General features: G+C 40.2%; 1 long non-coding RNA gene and 1 pseudogene across 9 annotated transcripts in view; one reads left to right on the top strand and one right to left on the bottom strand.

The window, feature by feature from the left end:
• Positions 1–19,522, bottom strand: part of LOC106509865 — a 143,098-nt gene that overhangs the window by 21,061 nt on the left and 102,515 nt on the right. The gene's annotated exons all lie outside the window — the stretch shown is intronic.
• LOC100519140 lies at positions 1,752–3,435 on the top strand (annotated as a pseudogene).

Raw genomic sequence — 19,522 nt, 5'->3', positions numbered from 1 at the left:
CAAGGTGGAGGACAGACTAGTGGAAATCACTGATGCAGAACAGAAAAGAGAAAAGATATTGAAAAGAAATGAAGGCAGTCTCAGAGGACTCTGGGACAACATTAAATGCACCAACATCTGTTTTATAGGGGTGCCAGAATGAGAACAGAAAGTTACAGAAAAAATATTCGAAGAGATAATAGTCTAAAACTTCCCCAACATGGGAAAGGAACCACTCACTCAAATCCAGGAAGCACAATGAGTACCATATAAAATAAACCCAAGGAGGAACACCCTGAGATGCGTATCGAACTGACCAAAATGAAAGACAAAAAGAAAATACTGAAAGCAGCTAGGGAAAAGAAACAAATAACATACAAGGGAACCCCAGTAAGGTTATTGGCAGGTTTTTCAGCAGAAACTTTGCAGGCCAGAAGGGAGTAGCACAATATACTTAACATAATGAAAGAAAAAAACCTCCAGCCAAGATTACTTTACCCAGCAAGGCTCTCATTCGATTTGAAGGAGAAATCAAAAGCTTTACAGACAAGAAAAAGCTAAGAGAATTCAGTAACACTAAACCAGCTTTACAACAAATACTAAAGGAACTTCTCTAGGCAGAAAAGAAAAGGCCACAACTAGAAACAAAAACACCGCAAATGACAAGGTTCACCAGTAAAGCCGTATATATGGTAAAGACAGGAAATCATCCATGCAAAAATATGCTACAAAAATCAGAAATCATGAGGGAGTTCCCATTGTGGCTCAGTGGTTAACAAATCCAACTAGGAACCATGAGGTTGCGAGTTTGATCCCTGGCCTCGCTCAGTGTGTTAAGCATCCAGCGTTGCTGTGAGCTATGGTGTAGGTCACAGATGTGGCTTGGATCCTGCATTGCTGTGGCTCTGGTGTAGGCTGGCAGCTACAGCTCCAATTAGACCCCCAGCCTGGGAACCTCCATATGCCACCAGAGCAGACCTAGAAAAGGCAAAAAGACAAAAAAAGAAAAAAGAAATCATGAGAAGAGGAGGGTAGAAATGCAGGACACTGGAGATGCACTTGTAATTAAGAGACCAACAACTAAAAACTATCTCGTGTGTGTATGTATGTATGTGTGTGTGTATATATACATACACATACACACACATATATATAGACTCCTATATCAAAACTTCGGGGTAACTGCAAGCCAAAAATCTACAATTGATACACACACAGATAAGAAAAATCAACTCAAATACAACACTAAAGATAGTCATCAAACCACAAGAGGAGAGAGCAAGAGAAGAAGGGAAGAAAAAAGAGCAACAAAAACAAATCCAAAACAGTTACTAATAAAATGGCAATAAGAACATACATAGCAATAATTACCTTAAATGTAAATGGACTAAATGCCCCAACCAAAAGACATAGGCTGGCTGAATGGATACAAAAACAAGATCCATATATATGCTGTCTTCAAGAGACCCACTTCACTTCTAGGGACACATACAAATTGAAAGTGAGAGGGTGCTGTGTAGCACTGGGAACTATGTCTAGTCACTTATGATGTAACATGATAATGTGAGAAAAAAAGAATGTAGACATATATAAACTATCATGTTAAGTGAAGTCAATCAGAGAGACACCAACATCATATGCTATCACTTACATGTGGAATCTAAAAAAAGGACACAATGAACTTCTTTGCAGAACAGATACTGATGCACAGACTTTGAAAAACTTATGGTTTCCAAATGAGACAGGTTGGGGGATGGTTGGATGTGCTGGGGGTTTGGGATGAAAATGCTATAAAATTGGATTGTGAGGATTGTTGTACAACTATAAATGAAATAAAATTCACTGAGTAATAAAAAACAAATTAAAAAACAGCTAAGTAATCTGGAGATTATCTCCAGGAAAAGACTCTAATGATAGTAAAGATCTTGGAAATAAACTCTAGGCAATGATTGATAAATTAAAAGAACAAAGAAATAAAACACTTAAACACTAAGCAAGCAGATGTACCAGGCAGCTGCTGAAGATGTCAGAGGGGAAGCAGGTGCTACTGCTCAATGGCCAAGGCCATCTCCTGGGCCATCTGGAAGCCATCATGGCCAAGCAGGTGCTTTTGGGTCAGAAGGTAGTGGTTGTGCACTGTGAAGACATCAACATTTCCGGCAATTTCTAAAGAAAAAAACCTGAAATACCAAGGCTTCTTCTGCAAGTGGATGAACACCAACCCATCCCGCAGCCTCTACCACTTCCAAGCCCCCAGCCGCATCTTCTGGTGGACAGTGCAAGGCATGCAGGCCCACAAGACCAACAAGGCCAGGCCACCCTGGACCACCTCAAGGTGTTTGATGGAATCACACCTCCTTATAAAGGCATATGGGATCCTGCCGCCCTCAAGGTGATACATCTGAAGCCTACACAGAAGTCTGCCTACCTGGGGGGGCCTGGCTTGTGAGGTTGACTGGAAGTACCAGGTGGTAACAGCCACCCTGGGGGAGAAGAAGAAGGAGAAGGCCAAGATCCATTCCCAGAAGAAAAAACAGCTCATGAGGCTACAGAAGCAGGCCAAAAAGAACATAGAGAAGAAGAATTCACAGAGGTTCTCAAGACCCATGGATTCCAAGTCTAATAAGCCTAATAGAATTGACTGTTTATTCTTAAAAATAAAAAAAAGCAAGCAGAGATATAAAATACAATAACTGAAATAAAAAAATTCACTAGAAGGAACCAACAGCAGAGTAATGAATGAACCAAAGGCAGAAGAATGAATAAGCGAGGTGAAAAACAGATGGATGAAGAACAGAAAAAAAGGTTGAAAAGACATGAAGACATTTTAAGAGAACTCTTGGACAACACTAAATGCAACAACATCCGTACTATAGGGGTGACAGAAGAAGAATAGAGAAAGGACCAGAGAAAATATTTGACAAGATAATAGCCAGTAATTTCCCTAACATGGGGAAGGAATCACTCACTCAAGTCCAAGAAGAATGAGTACCATATAAAATAAACCCAAGTAGGAACACCCAAACACATATTAGTCAAACTGGCCAAAATTAAAGACAAAGTGAAAATATTGAAATTAGCTAGGGAACAGAAACAAATAACATACAAGGGAACCCCAAAAAAGGTTATCAGCTGATTTTTCAGCAACAACCCTGCAGGCCAGCAGGGAGTGGTATGATATACTTAAAGTGATGAAATGAAAAAACCTATAACCAAGGTTACTTTACACAGCAAGGCTCTCATTCAGATTTGAAGGAGAAATCAAGGTTTTACAGTCAATCGAAAACTAAGATAATTCAATACCACTAACCAAGCTTTACAACAAATACTAAAGGAACTTCCTTAGGTGGAAAAGAAAAGGCCACAACTAGAAACAAAATATCACAGATGAGGACATCCCATCGTGGTGGAGCAGATACAAATCCAACTAGGAACCATGAAGTTGCAGGTTTGATCCCTGGGCTCACTCAGTGGGTTAAGGATCTGGTGTTGCCATGAGCTGTGGTGTAGGTCGCAGATGTGGCTTGGATCTGGCATTGCTGTGGCTGTGGTGTAAGCAGGCAGCTATAGCTCTGATTCGACCCCTAGCCTGGAACCTCCATATGCTGTGGGTGCAGCCCTAAAAAGACAAAAGACAAAAAAAAAGTCACAAATGACAAGGTTCACCAGTAAAGGCATACATGTAATAAAGGTAGGAAATCATCTACACAAAAATATGCTAACAAAATCAGAAAATGTAAGAGGAGGATACAAATGGAGTATACCAGAGATGCATTTGCAATTTAAAGACCAACAACTTAAAACAATCTTGTGTGTGTATACACACACACACTCCTGTATCACAACACTTTGCATTTTGTTGGCAAGTGCAAACAAAAAAAAAATCTATAATAGATACACAAATAAGAAAAAGCAATCCAAATACAACACTAAAGATAGTCATCAAACCACAAGAGAAAGGAAGAAGAAAGGCCAACAAAAGCAAATCCAAAACAATTAATAAAATGGCAATAAGTACATACCAATAATTACTTTAAATGTAAATGCCCCAACCAATAGACATAGACTGGCTGAATGAATACAGAATAAAACCCATTTATATGCTGCCTTCAAGAGACCCACTTCAGTTCCAGGGACACATACAAACTGAAAGTGAGAGGATGGAAGAAAATATTCCATGCAGATGGGAATTCAAAAGAAAGCTGGAGTAGCAATATTCATATCAGACAAAATAGACCTTAAAATAATTTTATAAGATTCAAAGAAGGACATTACATAATGATCAAAGGATCAATCCGAGAAGAAGACATAACAATTGCAAATACATAATGCACCCAACATGGGATCTTCTCAATATATAAGGAAACTGCTTAGAACCTTAAAAGGAGAAACTGACAATAACGCAATATAGTGGGGGATTTAACACCCCACTTACAGCAATGGACAGATCACCCAGACAGAAAAATCAACAAGGAAACACAGGTCCTAAATGAAGCATTAGACCAGATGGACTTAATAGATATTTTTAGAATATCCCATCCAAAAGCAGCAGAGCACACGTTCTTCTCAAATTCACATAGAACATTTTGTTTTTGTCTTTTTTGTCTTTTCTAGGGACACATGCATGGCATATGGAGGTTCCCAGGCTAGGGGTCTAATTGGAGCTGTAGCTGCTGGCCTAAGTCAGAACCACAGCAATGCCAGATCTAAGCCACATATGTGACCTACACAACTCATGACAATGCCAGATCCTTAACCCACTGAGTAAGGCCAGGGATCAAACCCACAACCTCATGGTTCCTAGTCAGATTCATTAACCACTGAGCCATGGCGGGAACTCCCCAACACAGAACATTTTCTAGGATAGATCACATTCTGGGCCACATGTCAAGGCTCAGAAAATTTAAGAAAACTGAAATCACATCAAGAATCTTTTTCAATCACAACACTATGCAACTGAACATCTACACTGAGAAAACTACAAAAAACACACATGTGGAAAGTAAATAACATGCTACTAAACAACCAATGGTAACCGAAGAAATGAAAGAGAAAATTTAAAAATACATACAAGCAAATGACAACAAAGACACAACAATCCAAAACCTATGGGATGCAGCAATAGCAGTTCTAAGAGGGAAGTTTATAACAATACAAGCCTACCTTAGGAAACAAGAAAAATCTCAAGTAAATGACCTAACTTTACACCTAAAGCAACAGAAAGAAGAGACAAAACCCAAAGTTAGCAAAAGGAAAGAAATAATAAAGATCAGAGCAGAAGTCAATGAAATAGAAATGAAGGAAACCATAGAAATGATTGATGAAACTAAAAGCTGGTTCTTTGAGAAGATCAACAAAATTGATAAACCCTTAGCCAGACTCATCAAGGAAAAAAGAGAGGACTCAAATCAATAAAATTAGAAATGAAAAAAGGAGAAGTTACAATGGACATCACAGAAATACAAAGGATCATAAGAGACTACTACAGCAACTATATGCCAATAAAATGGACCACCTAGAAGAAAAGGACAAATTTGTAGAAAACTACAATCTTCCAAGACTAAGAAAGAATAGAGAAGATGAAAGGATCAATCACAAGTACTGAAATTGAAACTGTAATTTAAAAACTTACAACAAACAAAAGTTCAGGACCAGACGGCTTCACATGCAAATTCTACCAAAAATTTAGGGAAGAGTTAACACCTATCCTTCTGAAACTATTCCAAAAAACCGCAGAGGAAGGAATACTCTCAGACTCATTTGATGAGGCCACCATTACCCTGATACCAAAACCAAAGATACCACACACACACACAAAAAATTACAGGCCAGTATCACTGATGAACATACTTGCAAAAATCCTCAAAAAATACTAGCAAACCAAATCTAGCAATACATTAAAAGAACCATATACCATGATCAAGTGAGATTTATCCCAGGGAGGCAATGATTTTTTTAATATCTGCAAAATAGTCTGTGTAATAACCACATTAACAAATTGAAGAATAAAAAGAATATGATCATCTCAATTGATGCAGGAAAAGCTTTTCACAAAATCCCACACACATTTCTGATAAAAAAAAAAAACCTAAAGAATGTGGGCATAGAGGGAAACTATCTTAATAAAGACAATATATGAGAAACCCACAGCTAACATCATTCTCAATGGTGAAAAGCTGAAAGAATTCCCCCTTGAGATCAGGAACAAGACAAGGATTCCACTCTCACCACTATGATTCAATATAGTTTTTGAAGTCCTAATTACAGCAGTTGGAGAAGAAAAAGAAATAAAAGGAATCCAAATTGGAAAGGAAGAAGTAAAACTATCACTGTTTGTAGATGATAGGATGCTACAACTAGAAAACCCTAAAGATGCTACCAGAAAACTATTAGAGCTCATTAATGAATTTGGTAAAGCTGCAGGATACAAAATTAATACACAGAAATTGACTGCATTTCTATATACCAACAATGAAAGATCAGAAAGAGAAATTAGAGAAACAATCCCATTTACCATCACATGAAAAGGAATAAAATACCTAGGAATAAACCTACCTAAAGAGACAAAAGACCCATACTGTGAAAACTATAAGACACTGATGAAAAAAATTGAAGATGACATAAATAGATGGAAAGACATACCATGCTCATGGATTAGAAGAATAAATATTGTCAAAATGACTACATTAACCAAGGCAATCTACAGATTCAATGCAATCCCTATTGAAGTACCAATGGCATTTTTCACAGAAGTAGAACAAAATATTTTTTTTTGTTTTGGAGGCACAAAAGACCTAGAATATCCAAATCCACCCTGAGAAAGGAAATTGGAGCTGGAGGAATTAAGCTCCCTGGCTATATAACAAAGCTGCAATCATCAAAACAGTATAGCACTGGCAAAACAAACAAACAAACAAACAAACAAAAACAGAAATACAGCTCAATGGAAAAGGATAGAAAGCCCAGAATTAAACCCATGGACCTATGGTCAACTAATTGATGGCAAAGGAGGCAAGAGTATGCAATGGAAAAAAGATAGTCCCTTCATTAAATAGTGCTGGGAAAACTGGACAGATACTTGTTAAAAAATGAAATTAAAACACCCTCAACACTGTACACAAAAATAAACTCAAAATGGATTAAAGACCTAACATAAAACTAGGTACTATAAAACTCCTAGGGGAAAACATAGGACCAACACTCTCTCATATAAACCACAGCAATATCTTCTTAGATCCATCTCCTAGAGTAATGACAATAAAAATAAACAAATGGGACTTAATTAAACTTAAAAGGTTTTACACAGCAAAAGAATCCCTAAACAAAATGAAAAGTCAACCCACAGAATGGGAGAAAATATTTGCAAATGAAGCAACTGACAAGGGATTAATCTCCAAAATATACAAACACTTCCTGCAGCTCAATACGAAAAAAATAAACAACCCCATCAAAATATGGGCAGAAGACCTAAACAGACAATCCTCCAAAAAAGACATACAGATGGCCAAAAAACACATGGAAAGACGTTCCATATCATTCGTTATTAGAGAAACATAAATCAAAACTACTATGAGGTACCAGTGTACACCAGCCAGAATGACCATCATCAAAAAGTCTACAAACAATAAATGCTAGAGAGGGTGTGGATAAAAGGGAACGCTCCTACACTTGGTGGGAATATAAATTGGTACAACCCACAATGGAAAACTGTATGGAGGTTTCTCAAAAAACTAGAGTTCCCATATGATCCAGCAATCCCAGACGTAGGCATACATCTAGAGAAAACCATAATTTGAAAAGATATATACACCCTAATGTTCACTGAAGCACATTTACAATAGCCAAGACATGGAAGCAACTTACATGTCCTTCAAAATAGGAATGAAGATGTGGTACATATATACAATGAAATATTATTCAACCACGAACATGAATGAAATAATGTCATTTGCAGCAACCTGGATGGACCTAGAGATCACCATAATAAATGAAGTCAGAGAAAGATAAATATCATATGCTATCATTTATATGTGGAACCTAAAAAAATGATACAAACGAACTTATTTAAAAACAGAAAGAGACTCACATACTTTGAAAAAAGACATGGTTACCAAGGAGATGGGGAGGGACAGGGGACGGGGGGAATGGATTGGGGATTTGACATTGGCATGTGCAGGGTAACATATGTGGAACGGATGCTCAACAGGGAACAGGTTATTCTGTGATAACCTATAGGGGAAAAAATCTGAAAAAGAATGGACATGTTTGTATAGCTGAATCACTTTGTTGTACAGGAGAAATTATCTCAATTTCATAAATAAACTATATTTCAATAAAATTTTAAAAGAAAGTAAAAAAAAAAATTAGTTATCTAGAATGTTGTTTGACTTTGCCACTTTGGAGCCCAGATACGCTGAAGTTACTTCGACTTATGTATTTCTGACTGGTAAAAAAGATAAAATCAAGGTTATGGTTTTATCACCCTATAGGACATTACCAGTTTTGTAATCTATTAGCAACATAATGTCAGCATATCTTTGACCAACTAACAATGTAAATCTCCATTCCTCAAATTCTCTTTTGAACCAGCCTGAACTGTATTAATGATTCCCCTAGTAATTACTGAGTTAAATTCTTAGGCATATGTTCATCCTATATTTGTATAAGAATCATGTTTTTGACTATTTTTTTATGGCTGCACCCATGGCTTATAGAAGTTCTCAGGCCTGGAACTGAATCCTAGCCACAGGTGCAACCTATGCCACAGCTGCAGCAATGCTGTTTCTTTCAACCCACTGCACTGTGCGGGGCGGGGGCGGGGGGGGGGAATTGAACCCGTGCCTCCACAGTGACCTGAGCCACTGCAGTCTGATTCCTAACCCCCTGTGCCACAGCAGGAACTCTAACTATTTAAAGAGAAAAAGATTTTTTAAATAACTAAGGGGAGGAGTACCCATTGCAGCTTGGCAGGTTAAGGGCCCAAACGTTGCCTCTGTGAGGATTCAGGTTCAATCTGTGGCCTCGCTCAGTGGGTTAAGGGTCTGGCATTGCTCTAAGCTGTGGTATAGGTCACAGAGGCGGCTTGGATCCAGCATTGCCATGGCCGTGGCCCCAGCTGCAGTTCTGGTTCGACCTCTAGCCTGGAAACTTCTATATGCCGCAGGTACGGCTATAAAAATAAAAAATTAAATAAGGGGAAAACTAAACTTGCAAAAATTATAAGACAAAACCATGGGATCTATTATAAAAACCTAGTAACGCTGAACAAGTGGGAACTGACAACCCAGTAAGAACATCCCTAGGGGATGGTGCCCCAAAAAACATTTTGCAAATGTCTCTCTCGGGAGATGTATCTAAGAATGTGTATGGCAGTGTTGCTCATCAAAACAATAAAGCCAGAGGAGTTCCCGTTGTGGCTCAGTGGTTAACGAATCCACTTAGGAACCATCAGGTGGCAGGTTTGATCCCTGGCCTTGCTCAGTGGGTTAAGGATCCGGCGTTGCCGTGAGCCGTGGTGTAGGTTGCAGACATGGCTCGGATCCCACGTTGCTGTGGCTATGGCGTAAGCCGGTGGCTACAGCTCCGATTCGACCCCTAGCTTGGGAACCTCCATATGCCGTGGGAGTGGCCCAAGAAATGGCAAAAAGACAAAAAAAAAAAAAAAAAAAAATACAGCCAGAAACAATGAGATCAATGTCCTTCAATGATGGGCTGGAAAAATAACTCATGGCATATTAATACAATGGCGTATTTATGCATCAGTGATGAGAACTACAGCTACATTATTCATCAACTTGGGTAGTTTTACATAGAAGGTTGAATAAAAAGAAGAAACTATTACAAAGAATCCATGCAATACCACTCCTTTGAAACATAGATAGGTGGCAAAACTAGTGAAGAAAGTCAATGTAACAATTATCATATAAATCAGCAACATTATTACCTTTAAGAGGAGGCAGTGGTGGTGGTTGAGGAGGAGTGATACACAGAAGGCATCTAAGGCACTGCAATGGCAATTTCTCAACGTGGGTGGTAGTTCCACAAGACCTTGCTTGATATCTATTCTTTGATCTGAATGTATGTATATTTCAGATTTTTTTCTGTATGTGTAGTTCACATTTTTTTTTAAGTTAAAGGAATTAAGGAGGAAGATGTTTTCTAGAAGAACCAAGCTAAATTAAGCTGCTTATTCATTCAGTGACCAGTTGGAGGGGGTTTCCTTTCCCAAGAGGCACATACAGACCTTGGCTAAGGGTTCATTACAAGGTCACCAAAGTGAAGTAAATGTAAGTCGAAGTTGACCCGGGCAAAGAAAAAGATCCCACATCCAGCTGGCCTGGGATCAGCCTCCCCTCAGCAGGCCAGTTTGGGCCCAGCTCCTTAGCAGCATGGCACCGCTGGGCGGCAGCCAGGACTTACCAGGCAGGAGGCCACTCAAGTGTGTATCCCCTGTATTCTGTGCAAAGTCCAGAAGACTTGTCACAATAAGCTTGTCTGCTGTTCTGGCAGCTGGCTCTGCGACATACCAAAGCCCAAGGGAACATGTGGCTTCCTGGTGAGGCCCAGGGTCCACCCCTATTGGTCTCTGGCTGCATCAATCAGCCAGGAGGAAGAGGGGAGGCTGAGAGAAGGAGGGGAGGAAACAGAGGCTTCCCCTAAATACATTCACCCGGATAGTGTTTTGGTCATTTGAATTTCATTTTTTATGATCAATTAAAGTCTCAAGCACAAGCAGGCCCCAGGAGTAGGTGGGCTGGGGATCAGACAGGAGCAAAGAGCATTCGGTTCTCAATTATTAGGCATGACCTATTTCTTTCTTTCTTTCTTTTTTTTTCTTTTTTCTTTTTTTGTCTTTTTGCCATTTCTTGGGCCACTCCCGCGGCATATGGAGGTTCCCAGGCTAGGGCTCCAATTGAAGCTGTAGCCGCTGGCCTACACCAGTGCCACGGCAACTCGGGATCCGAGCTGTGTCTGCAACCTACACCACAGCTCATGGCAACGCCGGGTCCTTAACCCACTGAGCAAGGGCAGGGATCAAACCCGCAACCTCATGGTTCCTAGTCGGATTCGTTAACCACTGCGCCATGATGGGAACTCCATGACCTTATTTCTTCAACTGTAATACAACAGGGATAATGTCTACCTTATGTTAAAAGGCATCTGGGAGAGGAAAACATATGAAAAGGATCTGGGAGAGGAGGAGCTTGATAATTGGCAGCTGTAACTATTCTCATCTCCTTGTGCAAACTGGCACAAAGCGTGGCCATGATCCCTGCCAACCCCCCTCTCAGCAGTGTGTCGTGTCCTCTGGTTCTCCAAACATTTTTCAGCCTAAGCCTAGAATAAAGTTTTTGGCCTTCCAGCAAAAGCAAAAGTGCAGCCTCATCCTGGTAATCTCAGAAGAGGCCTCTCCCTTGAATAGAACCACCGAGGTAGCAGCCCTGGGCCCCACACTCAGAGCTGAACAGGGCAGCCACAGGGCATGCCTCTGACTGGTCCTTTCTGAGCATCATTCAATCCAGTTTTGAACTGTCTTTGCTGATATCCCCAAAGGGCTACGAAAGAGGTGGACAGGACAGCCTCCTTCCAAGTGCTGTCATCTTGGTCCCTTTAACTTGGGGAATATCTCAGGGTCCAGGATACAAAGGAGAGCAGCTCTCACCACCTAGCCCCCAAATCACCTGGGTGGGCTGTTTCCTCTACTCACTCAGCCAGCGACCGCTACTGCCACAAAGTCTGGTCTGAGTTTCTTTCTAAGCCTGCCTAGAAAGACAAAAGCCAGTCCTGCCTTGGACCATTTAGTGCTCTGCACTCGCTCTCAAAAGTCAGAGTGAGACAGGATCTCCCTGCCCCCCTGTCCCTGTCTGTGGGGGGGGGGGCGGGAGGAATGGAGGAGGCCATGGGGTGTCAACTCCCAGAGAGGCGTGCGGGCCCCTGAGGCCGAGCCAAGGATGCCCTACTGGCAGGGAGGCCTACGGAGCAGCTTGGTTTTTTCCACTTGCTGGAAAAACAGCTCGGAGCATCTCTCCTGTGCCCAGCAGATCAATGATAACATCGTTATACATGGAGGCTCCATTCTGACCTTTCTTTTCCAGTTCGATTTCTGTACCTCATTTAACATAGCCGAGCACACAATCAGGATCTCTCTTTGGGTCTGAAATCCTCTGAGGAGCCAAGGAAACAGCTTCCAGAACTGTCCCCAGGGCAGCCCTCCTTTTAGAAGGTGGCATGCGTGCCTATGAAACCAGCCCGGTGCTGGCATTTTGTCTCCCAAGGCTGTCATGAAAATTCGGGGAAGGTCTGAGTATTAAGCACAGTACACGCCTGCCTGGTGTGGAGTGAATGCTCAGTGAATTTAGCCACTGTAGTGTTATTCATAGGACACAGCTCAGTTTTCATATTTGATTGTTTTTGTTCTCTGCCAAATGCTTATTTATGTATTCAGACCTCCCCCACCCCCACCCACTCAGGTTGATACTTATGTTGTTCCTATAACAGAAACATTTTTCCTGATAGATGTCTTCATGCATTCCATCAGCCAGCCAGCCAGCCTATGGAACTGAGGCTCAACATCATGTGCCCTGTGTGGGCCCTGAGTCAATGTCCATAAAAAGATACAGGTCACCCCCAAGGGTTTTACAGTCTGCTGTAGGGACTGCCACTCTGTTTTGTTTGTACTCCTGCAAAAAAATGTTAGCACATGCACTGCTGTATAGAGATATTTATAAATTATACATATTTACAAATTATATATATTCTGTACTAACCTATCAACCACAAAACTCACCAAAAATAGAAATTTGTAAAGAATAAGAAAGATGAGCTAAAGGTTTTACTCTTGCTAAAACGGTATTATTTGGGGAGGGGAAGCATTCAGATTGAATATATTTCACTATTTTGAAAAATCTTGATTTAGAGCTTTGTGATACGACTATTCAAAAGTCTTGAATTGCAATGTATACATGTAAGGATAACCTGACCCCCTTGCTGTACAGTGGGAAAAAAAAAAAAAAAGTCTTGTTTTATTTCAAGACTCAGAGGCAGTCAAGGCTGAAAAAAAGATGCCCCACAAAGATGGACTGTTCCAAAGAGAAGATGCACCTTGTTGGTTGTGCTAAGTCATGATTCTCATTCAGTTGCACAAAAATTTCTTGTTGAAGGTCACTAATGAAACACTCTTCTTCCTGATGTTAATATTTTTCATTTTTTAGCAACCTAATTGGAAAATGTTCCATTTTTCACAAATGGGTTCACATTCCATGGATGAAGTCATTTTGAAAGTTTAAAAACAGGTTTAAAAAGTTTACTTCCTAGGAGTTCCCATTGTGGCACAGCAGAATCAAATCTGACTACTATTCATGAGGATGTAGGTTTGATCCCTGGCCTCACTCAATGGGTTACGGATCAGGCATTGCCACTGCTGTGAACTGTGGTGTAGGTCGCAGACATGGCTCAGACAGGCCGGCGGCTGTAGTTCCAATTCTACCCCTAGCCTGGGAACTTCCATATGCCATGGGTGTGGCCCTAAAAAGCAAAAAAAAAAAGCAAAAATTGTTTTTAAAAGTTTACTTCCTAGTTTTTTTACATCATTTTCATCAGCAGAGTCACATAACAGTAGCAATGTTTCCAAACATCAGTCTTGAAAGTTAACTCCTAATCCCACCTTTGTTTTGCCTTTTTTTTTTTTTTTTTTTTTTTTGCCACGACGGGAACTCCAGAAGAAAGGCTTCCCTGACCAGGAATCGAACCCAGGCTGAGGCAGTGAGAGCACTGAATCCTAACCACTAGACCACCACGGAGTGCCTCAATTGTCCACTTTCAATGTGCTGTGATGACTGTCCTCACCAGTCACAGAAAGAGAAACTAATAGAACCAGAGTCAAAATGTGACAACAAGCTGTCAGATAAATTATAGCAACAAGAAAAATGGCAAAGCTGACAGCCTTGAGAGTAAGGGCTTTTCAAAGCCACATGGTGAAAGAAAAACAATGATGATCTAAGCAGACCTGACAAGACCAAAACAAAACAAAAAAAACACCTCTAAAACATTGACATTGAAATTATCATGAAGTCTTTATTGAATATGGATTATTAAGCACCCCACCCTACTAATAATAAGCGCTTTCCTAAATGCATTATGGTACCTTCAGATGGTACCTACATCAGCTAATGAAATGAGCCATATGGATTAGTAAGACATTTGCAAACGAAGCATTCGATAACATATCAACAAACCATCACGCTTTTTAAAAGTAATATTTGAAACCATAGGATTCTGAATTTAACACCTGGCAAAATTCACTAAACTTCCTGATAAATGTTTAGAGGTGTTCTTTTTTTTTTAAGTTTTCTTACCAGCAGAGGCAAAGAGCCACTTGCCATAATGACTAAAATAAAACAAGAATCACACAGTGCTAAAAGAGTAGGTACAGACTTGTCTGTGCCCACTGTTGGAAGATTCATGGAAAACATTGCCAAGTGATAAAACAAATTATGAGGTATTGGGCATCTAGATAAAGATAAAAACCCAATAGGCCTTAGCCTATGATGTTAATTGAATCATTTCAGTTAGGAAATATACTACAGTTGCTCTGTGTGTGTACCATTAAAAAAAAAAAATGTACCAGCAAAGACATACTCAATAGAAAATTACTTCTTGGAGTTCCTGTCGTGGCACAGTGGAAACAAATCCAACTAGGAGCCATGAAGTTGCAGGTTCGATCCCTGGCCTCGCTCAGTAGGTTATGGATCCAGCATTTCCATGAGCTGTGGTGTAGGTCACAGATGCAGCTGGGATCCTGCATTGCTGTGGCTGTGGCGTAGGCTGGCAGCTGTAGCTCCGCTTAAACCCCTAGCCTGGGAATCTCGATATGTCACAAGTGTGGCCCCAAAAACAAAAACAAAAAAAAGGACCACTTTCAACCCCTTTGTGCTGGGTTCACACTTCCACCCCCAGGAAACCACTCATTCAGTATGTGACGTGACACTTGCATGAGAACGCCAGCATCGGGCCATAAATAAAATATTAGGAAGTTGAACTTCTTCCTTATTTTTAGATTAAAAATACAAATAAGTAGAAATGTTAATATTTTCTTTATATCCTAAAGTATCATCCTACCTAATTCTCTTTGGGGACGTGTCCTCAACTGAAATGCACCGTGTCCCAGCAAGCAATTTATCAAAGTATCACAGTTATCACCACAACCCACCATTCCAACACTCTTGCTTTCAACGTGCTTTCCTAAGAGAGAGAAATTATAACTGGTCTCTGGATTCCTACCTAATGGGGCATGAGCATGGAGTGTCCCCTGGGGGTGGGGTTATGCTCCGTCCTGGCCAGTGGACATGAACAATTAAGAACCACTGAGCTAGATGGAGAGACAGATGAGTAAACAAAAGTGGTGACCACTGTCATAAAAGTGCAAATAAGAACCCTGATGGGACAGAATAAGGAGAAATCCAGGAAGATTTCCAACTGCAGGTGATGGAATCTTTGACTAAGTTATGAAAAAAAGGGTAGGACTTCAGTGGGAGGGAGAAAAAGCAAAACTGCACAGAGCTATGGGATGAGTGGCAAAATGGATGAGGAATGTGGAAATATCCAGAGCTGATCTGTAGAAACAGGCAGCCAAGTTGGCTCTAATGAAGACCCAAAATGTACGCTCCTCACAGTAACACTGGGTAGTGTTTTCTTAAAAGAGAATAGGAGGGTTTGGGGTTTTTTTTTTTTTTTCCTTCTTTTTGATGAGAAACAGTGTCTCCTAGTGTTCTCCTCCTTAGTACTTGAGGCTAGGAAATTGTGAAGAAACTTAGAAGGCATGCTAACGAGTTGGGCTTCTTCCAGGATGCACTTGACAATATCTTAGAGACAGAAGGGCGGGATTTGTTCTAAGCAGAGACATGGCATGATTAGATACTACCCACAGCATTCCTGAGAACTGTATTCATGCTCAAACACAGCCTGAGTTCCACTGATATCAGAGTCACCTGGAGAGCTTGTTAAAAAAAAAAAAAATGCAGATTGTTGGGCCCCAACCCAGATCTTCAGAATCAGAAGTCCCAGGGAAGTGTACAGACAGCAATCTGAATCTCAAACTCCAGCTAATTTTTTTTAAGTTTAAACTAATAAATTTTTTCAATTTAATTTTTATTTTATATTGGAGTATAGTTGATTTGTAACAGTGTCACTGTGTTAGTTTCAAGTATACAGCATAGTTAAATATAGACATATATCCATTCTTTTTCAGATTTTTTTCCCCATATAAGTTATTACAGAACATTGAGCAGAATTCCCTGTGCCCATACAGTAGGTCCTTGTTTATTACCTATTTTATATATTTTAAGCTTTAACTCCTAACATCCCAGGAACTTCCACCTGCCACAGTCATGGCCAAAAAAAAAAAAAAAAAAAAAAAAAAAAAAAAAAAAAAAATTTTAGAACAAAAATCACAGAAAAAATTTTTAAAGAAATTTTTTTTAAATTGAGGACAAGCACACTGCTGGTTTTAGGAAAGAGTTGTGTAGCTGTTTGTGAGATAGAAACTTAGTAACTTGCTGACACATTCTACCTGTATTACTGATAGTTACCTAAACTACTCTTAGGTTCAAACTTGAAATTCTGTGTTCATCCTTTTCCAACTTTCAACTTTAAGCCTATTGCTATTAAAGTGTCTAACTCTTGCCCCTCACCAACTTCTATCCCTCTCCTTTACCAATTCCTAAGTTTTATATAAATCCTGTGGTCAGGGCCAGGTGCTTTACTTTTAATGTTTTATCCTTACAGTAACCTCATGAAGAAGGTATTATTCTCATTTCTAAAATGAGACTAGGAGTTCCCGTTGTGGCGCAGTGGTTAACGAATCCGACTAGGAACCATGAGGTTGTGGGTTCGATCCTTGGCCTCGCTCAGTGGGCTAAGGATCCTGTGTTGCCATGAGCTGTGGTGTAGGTCGCAGACATGGCTCAGATCCTGAGTTGCTGTGGCTCTGGCGTAGACGTGGCTACAGCTCCGATTAGACCCCTAGCCTGGGAACCCCCATGTGCCACAGGTGTGGACCTAGAAAAGGCAAAAAGACAAAAAAATAATAATAAATAAAAAAAATACAATGAGACTGGAAGCTGGACCCTTTATGAACAGATAACTCATTCACAGTTAAGCAAGTAACAGAACTAGAATTTAAAATCTGTTTGACTTCAAATCCTGTGCTGTTGAAATTTTTCAACCTCACTGGTGTTGATGAGGACATGGAAAACCAGGATCCCCATTCACCGCTGATGGGCGTACCTTGGAAAACAGTTTGATAGCTTCTCCTAAGATTAAATGCACCCTTATCACATGACCCATTTACACATTCCTGTATTTGCCCCCAAAGAAAAGAAACATACATCTACACAAAAAGTTGCACAGAAAATGTTGATAGTTTTGCTCATAATAGTTCAACACTGGAAACTATCAAACTGTCCAACAGTGAATGGGATGAATGAACTGCAGTCTATCCATACAATGGAACATTACTCAGAAATGACACAGAATGAACTACTGACCTTCACGACATGGATGGAGCTCAAAAACATAAAGAAGCTAAATATCTTAAAGAGTCATACTCTGTAATGCTATTTATATGAAATTCTAGAAAAGGTGAAACAGATCTATAATGACAGAAAGCAGAGAAGCAGACACCCTGGGCTGAGCAGAGGCACTGTGTGCAAGAGGGCATGAGGGAGGGAATTCTGGGTGATGAGACTCTTTGGATCTTGATTGTGGTGAGGCTGCATGTCAAAACTCATTAAATTGTACACTGAAAATCAGTGCATTATATCATATTATACCTCAATAAAATAGTTTTTTGAGGGTTTTTTTTTTTTTTTTTTTTTTTTTGGCTATGCCCATGGCATACAAAAGTTCCCAGACCAGGGACTGAACCTGTGCCAGAGGAGTGACAACGTCAGATTCTTAAACCTACTGAGCTCTGAGGGAACGCTTCAATAAAATAGATTTAAAAAAAAACAAACTTGTGCTCTTTCCACTAAACCACACTGCCTCATTCCCTGGCTCTATCCTGAATCACACACTCTGCCCACAGGCCAAGTGAATGGTATAATGTGCTGTGGCATCTATAATGGACGACTGGGAGGCTGCACAGCTGACCCTGGTGACCATGTGTGATTTTGTTGCAATATCGTGTCTTAGTTTATTCCTTTGTTGAGCTCCAAATGTATTTGAGGGAGTTCCTGCTGTGGCACAACAGGATCAGCAGTGTTTCTGGCACACTGGCATGCAGGTTCAGTCCCCAGCTTGGTACAGTGGCTTAAGGATCCAGTGTTGCTGAAGCTGTGGCACAGGTCGTAACCATGGCTCAAATCTGACCCCTGGCCAGGGAACTCCATATGCCTTTGAAGCAGCCACAAAAAATAAATACAAATTAAATATAGTTTAGCCTGAGCCCCATCCAAAAGGGGTCTGCCTTTGTTTTCCTTGTTATCTGTGGTAAGCAACTGAAAAGCAAGGTGCTCTGAAAACTTCTTCTCACTGGGCTGGAAGGGCATCACATGGACAGAAGTACCATCATGACCCTCCCCAGGTACCATCCACCAAGAAATGTGGTGGAAGCAAAAGCTAGGAATGGTGGCAAAGTTGTCCCTATCCTGGCCTCCTCCTAAGTGTCTCCCAGTGTCAGCCAGTGTCTTCTTCTGGCTTTCCAGAAGAAGAAAGTCATTTCCTCCATTCCCTGGAACTCAATATTTTTCAGCTATCCAGATGCAACTTCAGGTAGCACCTTCTCCTTGACTCCTCCTCCAACTTCTCCCTGACAGGACCACTATTCCCTTTCCAGCCTCCGAACTCACTTATTTTCTTGCCTACACATGAACATCTTAATCTTACTGCATATAATACTGTCCTATTTGCTAATTACTTTGTGTGTCTTCTTGAATGTCTCTGAGAGAACAGTTTCTTACTGCTGTTCTCACTAGGTAGTGGTGCTATATTATTGATGGACTAATTGCTTGATTCCATGTTTACCTCTGGACCAGTGCCAAACACACACACACCACACACACACACACAAAGCACAAAAAAGCCATACTTTGCCCCCTCTAAATTGATGTAGTCATACCACAGAAATATAAAGACCATAAGAGACTACTATGAACAATTACATGCCTACAAGTTTGACAATCTAGAAGAAATGGATAAATTTCTAGAAACATAAAAACTACTAAGGCTGAATCATGAAGAAACAGAAACTCTGAACAGATCGATTACTAGCTTAGGAGGTTGAATCAGTAATCAAAAACCTTCCAACAAATGAAAGTCCAAGACAAGATAACTTCACTTATGAATTTTATAGAACATTTAAAGAACTAATACTAAACTTTTTGAAACTCTTCCAAAAAATAGAAGAGAAGGGGACACTTTCAAACTCATTTTATGAGGTCAGCATCACCCTAACACCAAAGCCAGATAAAGACACTACAAGAAAAATTACAGGCCTATATCCTTGATGACCATAGATATCAAAGTCCTCAACAAAATATTACCAAAC

Source organism: Sus scrofa, chromosome 3 (assembly GCF_000003025.6).
Source record: "Sus scrofa isolate TJ Tabasco breed Duroc chromosome 3, Sscrofa11.1, whole genome shotgun sequence".
Lineage (NCBI taxonomy): Eukaryota > Metazoa > Chordata > Mammalia > Artiodactyla > Suidae > Sus > Sus scrofa.
Note: the sequence above shows the minus strand (reverse complement) of the source record. Positions and strands in the feature narration are given on the sequence as shown.